At 39.3% G+C, this 10,162-nt stretch overlaps 1 long non-coding RNA gene across 1 annotated transcript; it reads right to left on the bottom strand.

The window, feature by feature from the left end:
- Positions 1 to 1,308: 1,308 nt before the first annotated feature.
- Positions 1,309 to 9,479, bottom strand: LOC146440116 (uncharacterized). Its single transcript, XR_014851041.1, has 3 exons — positions 9,458 to 9,479; positions 7,519 to 7,827; positions 1,309 to 5,715 (listed from the first exon to the last, which is right to left on the bottom strand). It is a non-coding gene; the product is annotated as an uncharacterized LOC146440116 (long non-coding RNA).
- Between the last annotated feature and the right edge of the window lie 683 nt (positions 9,480 to 10,162).

Here is a 10,162-nt window from a genome sequence, read left to right as displayed (position 1 = left end):
CCTCTCCTAACATATTCCCAGTCTGATGTGAACAGACTGGCCCCACCTTTTACCTCTGCAAACCTTAATCTACTAGCTCATCAGGAGAGGTCACTAAAGGAACCAAGGTCAGTAAAACATCCTAAATATTTCAATGAAGGCATATATAAAAGTAGTAATCAGTGACTAGCTTATGCACAATTATTCTCAGGAGCACATGGTATTTTTAAAATGTACTAAAACATCTGATATTTGCATATAGTTGCATACTGGCATAAGCTGCAGAAGTACATTAAAGCATTCAGCTTGGAATCTCAAGCTCAAATTTGTGCTCTTCACCCTTGGATCCATAATATGATTCCAGGGCTTGTGTTCTTTGTGCTGAGTTTTTAGATTCATGTAAGCAACAGCTGAAGTATCATGCCAAGATCCTAAACCTTTTTTCTATTAAGTTCTACTAGTTTAGGCTGGAGAAAAAGCCACTTCATTTACATCTTTATTTTAGCTGCTGTGGCTCTTTCAACTGCCAGATTCTCTGCATTTCCATTAAACATTATTCACAATAATTCTAAGCATTTGTATGAGCATCCATATATGGAGTATCTTGCAGTCAATAAGCAGCTTATTTGCAGCAACTGACATAATTTTACTTTCAGTTTGTTCTAAAATATTTCTCTTTTCCTCTAACAATTATATTGTGCTATACAACAAACTCTACAGTAAAAGCTGTAAGTTGTATTAAAATGCACTGGTTTCCTAAATGTAATGTAAAACATTTGGACTTCATTTTCTTCCAGACACATTAAGTTTTTATGACTTCTTTTTTGAAAGATTGTCCTGCACTCCATAATTCATATTTGTTTCTGCTCTGGCACATTATCCACCTACCAATAAATTTATTTTAAGATGGATTTTGGAATTCTTGTGTTTTGGGATATTTTTTAATTCTTTTCTGAGTTAATCTAAAAATTCAAATTAATGTCTCACACAAATATAAGCAATTATCTGGAAGTCAATCCAAAGATAAATGCTCAAGTGTAAGCAGAGTGCACTATTTCATTCTTCTATGGTGTTCAAAAAGAATATATAACAGCCAAGTTGTATTGAGATGTTCATTTTTCTAATATTTCATTCCATGTTTGAAAAATAAAATTATTACTTCAATAAAAACTTTAATATTTTCTTCAGCCATTCTTTTTGTTAACAAAAATTAGGTGCCATCCAATCCTATAGAAAATATTTTTAGATTTACATTAAGTCACTATTTTAGGCACAAAAAGTACTTGTGGAAAACTAAATTAAAGTTTCCATCACATGAAAAAGCCGCACCTTTCAGTTTCTCATAAAGTCTAAGGTTTTTAAGAGGTGGCTGAAGGCAGCTTCTATTAGAAGCATTGGCACTTACCACCACTATGAACCTCGTTGCACATCTGTAACACTCAGTTTGCTTTGAAACCCTTGACCACATGTGGTTTACAGTCAGCCTCCAGCTTCTGGAGTTAAGGTTGTTGTTAGAACAAATAGTGTTAGAAAGCTTTGTTCTTAAAGGCCAAAAATGGGTTTTGTGTGTTTCAAACAGAATTCTGCACCTGCATCTGCCACTGGCACTCCTTGAGACCGTATTTTCTGGAAAGTAAATCTCTTTTTTCTGCCTCCTTCCAGTGCATCCTCTTTATGGTAGCAATCATCACTTCTGTGGTGTAAGATATGCACAAAACAGAGCTCACTGATCCCCAGTCAGGCAGCAATTCGACAGAATATGTACAACTTTCTTTCAAACCCATGTTGAATACAAGGCCCAAATTGTAAAACTCAAAAAAATTGTATCAATGGATAAATTTAAGCCATATCAAATTAGATATTTTCCAGCTCCTGACCTTGAACCTTTTGTTAAAACTTGAACTCTGCAAACCAACTTATTTTTAGCTTCAAAACCCTTGGCTAATTTATTTTCATTTTTCATGTCTTTGTGCTTCCAATTTCTGGCAACTTCTACAAGTCAGAATGCCAAAGTCCTCCATTCAAACTGTATCCTTAGCCAAGTGAAAAGGGGAAAACACTCAAAATCATGCAAGACAGTCTTTTCTCATGAGTTTTCTGTTCTCATGAACTTTGTAGGCCAATTTTGGAAATACAAAGTTCATCATGTAAGAGATGTCAGATAAGGAACCAAACTTCTGGGATTCACCCTTTTGTCACTAATTCCTCTTCCTTCCGGGGAAAAAAAAATTTAAAAAAAAAAAAAAAAAAAAAAAGCAAGACTGCTGAAGGGAAGAAAAAACAGTAAGGAAGGGAGAAAAGTGAAGAAATAAAAAAAAAAATTAAGAGAAGATCCATGAACAGACTTAAAAGAAAGTCCTGAAGAAAAATGGAAAAAAGACAATAAGATGGATGGAGCTGTATGCAGGAGATGAACCATAGAGTGGAAAAATGGGATTAATAGGATGGGCATCTAATTAGATATAGACATGTGTCTTGGTCTCAGAAGCTAAAATAACTACCTTAATCTGAAATCTCATTTCAGACAACCAAAGCTGAGGTGAATATTACCCAAACATTTACTTTCTTATCACCTTCTTTATTCTTTTGCGTACATCAGTAATTCCTTTGTTCCAAAATATTGGTGGTATTTTAGGATCCAAATTTTTATACACAAATGTGCTGGTTTTGGTTCAGGTACAGTTAATTTTCTTTACAGTGGCAGGTATGAGAATCCATCTTGGATTTGTGCTAAACATATGGTTGATTATATAGTGATGTTTTTGTCATTGCTGAGCAGGGCTTACACAGAGCCAAGGCCTTTTCTGCTTTTTGTGCTGCCATGCTGGGGAGAAGGCTGGGGGTGCTTGGGAGGGTGCTTGGGAGAAGACACAGCCAGGACCTACTATTGCACAGTGGCTACCATGTAGCCCTTAACATTAGCTAGCAAGTTCTATTAGTGAAAACAAGCATTTTTCCAAGAGAGTCGGTGATGGGGTTCTCTGATACCAATCTATTTTCTTTCCTTTGGGCAGTGTATAGGAAATTCAGCTTCCCAAAAGGGCTGGGAGGAACCCAGGAGTCCTGCCATCACACACAGAGCTCCATACTTCAGCTCTTTTCTCATTTTCCTTAGCAATGACTGACAAACAAAGGAAGATGAGACATTACAATCAGTTAATATCTGAAATGTTTCTCCTCCATTATAAACAGCCTTGGGTCTACTGTAAGAGGGAACACTGCATTTTTTGCTGGCATTCATAGAAATGTCCTTTATTAGAGATACCTGATCTATATTGCAGAAATATAGAATGCTGGATGACAGCCTGGGTCCTGGATCCAGTATTCCTAACAGTAGGTTTACCTTGTTGCACCAGTGTAATACCACTCACAGTAAGAAAAATCTTGTCACCAACCACCTTCTTTTTCAGCCTGACATAACCCTGTGCAGTTCCACAAAGGCATTTTCATTTCTGCCCTCTTGGAGATAAATTCCTGGCTTCTGAGTGGGTGAATCTATGGCTCACAAGGTGCTGGGGTGATCAGCCGGAGGAATAGGTCTGTCCTTTTCTGGCCCTTCAGCCAACTTCTCATGAGCCTGGTAATGCATTCCTATGGAAAAAGTTCCCACTAAAACATACACTTTCTCAGTAAAATGCAGTTAGGAAAGGTTACTGCTTTCCTTAATTACTTCAGCTTTGTGCTGAATGCTCAGTGGGATGAATCCAGGCCTTGCTGACTCTGAAAGGCTCGTGAGCCAGCCATTACTTCCAGGTGCATCTGTCTGCACTTACAGGGAGGGTGCCAAAAATAGCAAAGGTTTAGATCTCTACAGCCAAGATTCCTGAAAACACAGACCAAAAAGCAGTAATTTTTGACATCAAAATGAGTCAAATCCAACAGATGAAAGAGATTAAAATACAAGGTTAGTAAACAGAGCTGCCCTTTGGCATGCAGATCATTTTCACCAGCCTTCCCTCAGCCCAACAGCTTTCTCCTGATGCTCTAAATTGCAACAAAAGCTGGGCAGCCTGCATGGAGTCCACTGGGAAGGTCTTCTTCTCATCACCTCTAAGATGTGTGTTTGCTCCCTAAACCTCTCAGAAAACTTCCAACATCTAAACACAGCAGTCTCCCACTGTCTGTCTTCCTCAAGCTCCATACTGACCATTCCATCTTCTGCTCCAGGTGTGCACGCCTAGATAGTCCAAAAGAAATCTCCTTCTCCCAGGATCTACATCAGTCCCAGAGAGCAGCATTCAGGACGAGGCAAGCAGGGGTCTTCTCCTGTCCAGCCACTCTGTGTATCACACAACACCATGCAGTATAACAGGTAGCAGGCACATCAAGTGAGTGATCCTGTGTTTCCTCCATCAGTTTCTCTTATTTTATCTTCAGAGATTATGACACTGTTGACTGAAAAAACCAAAACTTTCCTCTCGCCCCAGACTTTAACTGGTAAGTGTTTTCTCTTTACTTGCATTTGTGGTATATGTTCACAGATACTCCTCTGACTTCACTAAACTCAGTTGAGAAGCTCCAAATCCTTTTTAACAGTCATACATTTCTGTGATTTGTTACTTATGGGTAAGACTTTTGTCTCATCATATCTGGACATACATACATACATCCTGACATACATCAAAGTTTTTATCTCTGCTGTTTCTCATAACCAATGGTTTTCTTTACAATTATCTATTTCAACTTACTCTACATTTCTAATGCTGCCTCTGGTCATAAATCTAAAGTAAATGTGGGCTTATAAAATGGACCTGTTCATGTCTGGGGTTTCAGAAGACTCTTTCTTTAAAACTTCATGACCAATTCAAAATCTTGCTAATAAACATGCATACAGAGCTGGCCAATCTTCACTTACAATGGCATTCCCTTGCTGCCCAGTTGCCACTAACTGCTTAAAAGAATAGTCTGGCAGATAACACACAACAAAAGAAACTTCCAGTGTCTGTGAGGTGTCTGTCTCAGGTGACATCCATCCTCTTCTGTGTCTCAGCTCTATGCATGGGAGCTGTGTAGGCCATGGTACTACACACTAACAAGCTTTTGCGAGTTGTTTTACAATTCACTCCCCAGCCTGCAGTGGAGCACAGCTTATTACCACAACAAAACTGTATTATGAACTTGACTGATTGCACAGTCTATTCTGAACCCTTTTAGTCCCCAGGAGTGATGATCATCCCTGCTGTCAAAAGCTGACTAATATGTCAGTGGAAATAAAGGGCTCTTCAATTCATACTGTGATAGTCTCATCTTTAATGTCTCAGGGCCCATTTATCTTTTGCATAGAAGCTCATGTTCCATCTCTATGAGACCTTGAGCATGTCCCTTGCTCTTTTGGCAAAGGATTTGTAAACTTAGGACATGATTCATGTAAAATGTGTTTACCTATAATTAAACGAGTGGTCCACATTGCCCAGTCTGGCAACTCCCAAATCTAGAAATGCCTAAAGTATTTCTGATGTCCTTCTGGTTATCCTGAATGTCCTGTAAGCAGCTGAAGCACATACTTGAGAAATGCTGGATTCAGCAGCAGCTCTTCTGGAATGAGGTGGAATGGTGGTTCCTAAACTGAAAGGATCATCTATGCTCTGTTGCTGATGAAAATAGAAAAATCCCATTCTGATGGAGAAATGGGGATCTGCATAGGACATGAAGAAAAAAATCCTTTTTGTATGGGTCAGATAACAGGAATTTAGCTGAAGTATTTTGTCCAGTTAAAGGTGCTGCAGTTTGATAAAGCTGTGGATCAATTAGGGAGAGTTCAAATGAGATCCAAGAGAAAGCCTAGAAAAAGATAACCTAGGGGGGTGAAAAATTGAAAGACACTGGAAAAATTATTCAAGTGCAAAAGAGAAATAAGTCCCTCTCTTTGGGATGATTTCTGTTCATCTGCTCTGTCTTACCAATAAAATCTTAAGGTCATCCAGTGCAGAGTGCACATTTTAAAGTCTTTCCACAATTGATGGAGCTTCTAAATACTTTAGAACAAATGACAGGATGTAGAAATTTCAGTTCCTTACTTTATGCTGTCCCTAGTAATGGGTCTAGTAATAGCTAGTAATCCCACTAACAGCTGACTTCAAAAAGGACACTGTACTTCAGATTCTGCCCTGGATTCAAGAAGGATGACCTCAATAACTAATCTTCCACTGCTGTTGTCCTCTTTGTAAATAAAATTCCACCAACTGTTACTTTTACACCCCTTGACAAGTGAAGATGTCACTCTTCAAATATTTTGTTGGTTATTGCTTGTTTTTTTACAGCTTTGTCACTAGCCTGTTATTATGTGAGGTTTTTTTCCAGTTATGGTGTTTGTATCAAACCAGGAAGAAATAGCCATGCTGCCAGGATGCTGAGCTTACGTAAACAGAAATAATGTAATTTTAATCCATGGAATCTTATTGCTGGAGGATTCTGGACACTTATTCAAGGACAGTAGATCTGGGTCAATGAACATCACTGGTATCCCAAGGGTAGAAAGAGTAATATTTAAACATGCTTTTTTCCAAAAATGCTTTTGAGATTGTAAGAGTCTGGAAATCTTGGATGACCTACTAACATGGAGACTTTTAGTGTAGGCTTTAAATACGTTCTATCACCTTGAGCCCACACAACAAATGGGCAATAAACAGGATGTTTTCAAATAAGGAGAAATAATGAAATACATCAACCACCTTCATATACTATCCTCCAAATCTGTGCCCAGCTTGACCCATCATATGTTTTTTCTCCCATTCCCTAATGCTACCTGTGTAAGAGCATGAGCTGTGGATATGATCTGCATAAAGACTTTCTGTCAGGACCTGAATAATTATAAAGTAAAATCCTTCCCTGAGGTCAGTGACTACTCAGAGCATATAGCAAGTTTGAGTATATGCCTAAAAATCTGTTAAGGTCAATTATTCAACTGAAATGTCAATGGCAATTTAGGGGCCTGTAAAAGAAGGGAAAGTTCAATGCCATGAAATAGCACAATCTGATCACAATTAAAAAGAAAAAAACACAGCATATCTTTCTTCTATGATGTTTCACTTCTCTTGTAATCTAAGCCAATGACACTGTCTAAGGACAATGTCTTTTAATAACATAGTTCCTAGAAAAAGTACAGTAGCTTACATATCCATAAGCCAAAAAGTTCAGAGTAGAGTTTTACCTTAACCAGTGGTAATGCATCTCCGTCTTTGTGGAATTTTTGTTTATCTGTAGGATGTAATACTGTAGTGGATAGTAGTAACATTGGCAGGGAAAATGGTCATTAGGGAAATGATAAAAATTATTCCAAAAGCTAAAAAGTTTTAGAAATGCTTCAGTTGCCCTGCTGTTTTCATTACTTTCTTTTCCCCTGAAGCTTTTATTCAGCTTTTCCAGTCTCTGCCAATCACCCAGCAGACTTTCTTGTTTTACACTCAGACAAGGATACCCCAAAAAGTCTCATGCTAACACTATCCTTATTTTAAAAAATGGTTATCATCTGCCCTTGTGTTCAGGCACAAATGTACATGTAATGAGATGTGGCAGGAAAAAACAGATGTACATTACTACCTTGATTAGCACTGAGCAGACTGCAATTGTCAGGAGCTTCATTCAGCTTTCCACACATAAGCATCTGATACCATTTCACGAGGACTCTACACATCCTCCAGATGGAGCAGGTCTCAAAGGTCATGGTTTGTATCAGTATCATATCTTCTGGCCCACTGACAATGTCGCAGATTCATAAACACAAATATCTAGGATAATTTTGACAGCCAAAAGTGACTGAGACACTGCCAACAGCATGTTTACATGAAGTTGTTCTCTGGGCTCAGAGCAGTGATGAGAGGCTTGGTTAGTTTGGCACATCTGAGATACCTGAAAAAGTCAAAAGAATAAATAGCATAAGCAATGAAGAGCTAGGTTGCTATATTGAGCAACAGGTCAAAAGCAAGGCCTAAAAGTATTTCCACTCCAGTGATGGATACCTAGAAATTAGGACAGAAGAAGCACTGGACAGACAATGAGTGGTCACCCTGATGGAGCATCACATCAGAGGCCTCCTGAAAGGTCAGCCAGTAGAGCAATACCCTGTTTGTAAGCCTACCAACTTTAGAGGGGCAGAATGGATAAGGAGGGAGTGGTGCTGCACCTGAAACTCTACACATCCAGTATCACAAGGAAAAATAAACACCCTGAAGTTTCCAAGGGGAGAAATCCCATGTTCTAAAAGGAAAAACATAATATGAGAGATGTTCTAATGAGCTGATATTTTAATGGAGATTATGATCAGGAAAAGCTCAACAGGAATGGAGAAGCTGCAGATTTAGTTATAATGAGAGATTGCAATGAAAGAACTAATTCTTCATCCATCCAGTTGAGAGACCTGTAGGATATGACACTATTCCAGATTTGGCACTGAGTGTTCCCAGGGCTTGGTTCAAAAGATATTAATGGGAAGGCTCTTCTGCAGTAATATTCACGACAAAATTGGTTACAAAGCTGTAATAACAGCCAGTAAAGTAAATCAATGCATCACAAAGAATTTTGTGACAGAGGACTTTCTGAAGTCAGAAAATTAGAGAGGAAAAAAATCCCAACAAAACAAACAAACCTCAAAGCACCAACACAAAGAAATCACACACCAAATTCACAAAAAACATACAATTACAAAAGCAAACCCCTACAATCAGACTAAAGACCATTTGAAAAACACTAGCATGTGCAGGTAATCTCAATGCTAAATGCAGCAATTCAGAAAGAAATTTTAAAAGTACTAAAAAATAAACAGGGCTAGCTGGCACTTACTCAAGAGCCCTAAGTAACTCTACCATAAAATTGCAGAACTGCCAGCCAAGGCGTGCAACTTGTCATGCAAATATCTGTGATGCCAGAGGACTAATGATACAACTCCCACCCACAAAAGGGGCTCTGCAGGAAAAACTGGGCACCACAGACTAGAGAGACAGATTTTCGGCCCTGGTGAGATGATAGAGTCTATAATGATGAACTAGACCATAGAACACCTAGATAAATCAAGTCCTTCACAAAAGAATCTGTGCGACTTCCGTAAAGGGAAAATCCTCCCTCACTACCCTGGTGCCCACAAACGTAATATGTCCAGATTTTTAAAAAGCCTGTACAAGACTCCAAACTGAATTTATTTCCGTCAGAAAGCAACAGAAGGGCTGTTCCTTGAGGGGGTAAACTAGGAGCCAAGTGTAAGCTCAGGACAAGCAGTGCCCTCACCCTCGGGCTCTGAACCACAGCACTCCAAGACCAGGAGGGTGACCATAAGGGGTGACATCCATTACCCAGGCAGGGTGAATGAAGTCAGGTGAAGGGTTGATTCAGGATGTCCTGCCAGGAGGAACAGGAGATAAAGAAGAAGATTATAGCTCAGGTCCAACCATAACACGGGCAGAGAGACAGGGTTAAGCCAGCAGCATAATAAAATCTCAGCCAGAAAGCCAGGGCAGGAGGACAAAAGGCTAAGAAAATTATTTACCTGCAGTGTGGCTCAGAATCAGGGCTAGAGCTAAACTAGAGCCCTGGGCTCTCAATTATAGGTGTGGATGTGGCCCCAGGAGAAGATGGTCAGGGCAATTAAGGCTTATTGCTGCCCCCAGACCCTGACAATAACAGAAATTAAGTCATCAGAGAACTGTAGTAAAGGTCCTATAGTGGAATTAAAATTGGTTAGACAAGAGGAAGCAGTGTTTTGGTAGTAGTGTCCCTTGGGATGTGCTCACTGGACTGGTTTAACTGATATCTTTATCAGTGATCTGATCGAGGAACATGGTTATAAGACAGTGTAATGAAATGTCCAAGTCTGGCAGTGGTACTAAAACCTTTCACCTACTAAAAGACTCAGTGGGTAGGCAAAATGTGGTGAGTGAGTTTCAGTTTAGAAAAGCAAAAAGTGATGTATGTAAGTACAGGGCTACAAAGATGATTTGGGGGCTGTATCACCTCAATTATGAGGAAAAGCTGAGGGACCTGGGCCTGTTTAGCCTGAAGAAAACTGAGAGGGTGTCTTATAAATGCATAACAAGTATCTGAAGAGGAGGCATCAAGAGGATGGAGCCAGGCTTTGCTCAGTGGTATCATGCAATAGGATGAGAGGCAACAGGAAAAAAAAATGGAACACAGGAAGTTTCACCTGAATATGAAGAAGAACTTCTTTGTTATGCAGCTGACTGAGCACTGGAAA

Source organism: Lichenostomus cassidix, chromosome 3 (genome assembly GCF_008360975.1).
Source record: "Lichenostomus cassidix isolate B80296 chromosome 3, HeHo_3.0, whole genome shotgun sequence".
Taxonomy (NCBI): domain Eukaryota; kingdom Metazoa; phylum Chordata; class Aves; order Passeriformes; family Meliphagidae; genus Lichenostomus; species Lichenostomus cassidix.
This window is presented reverse-complemented; position numbering and strand designations above follow the sequence as displayed.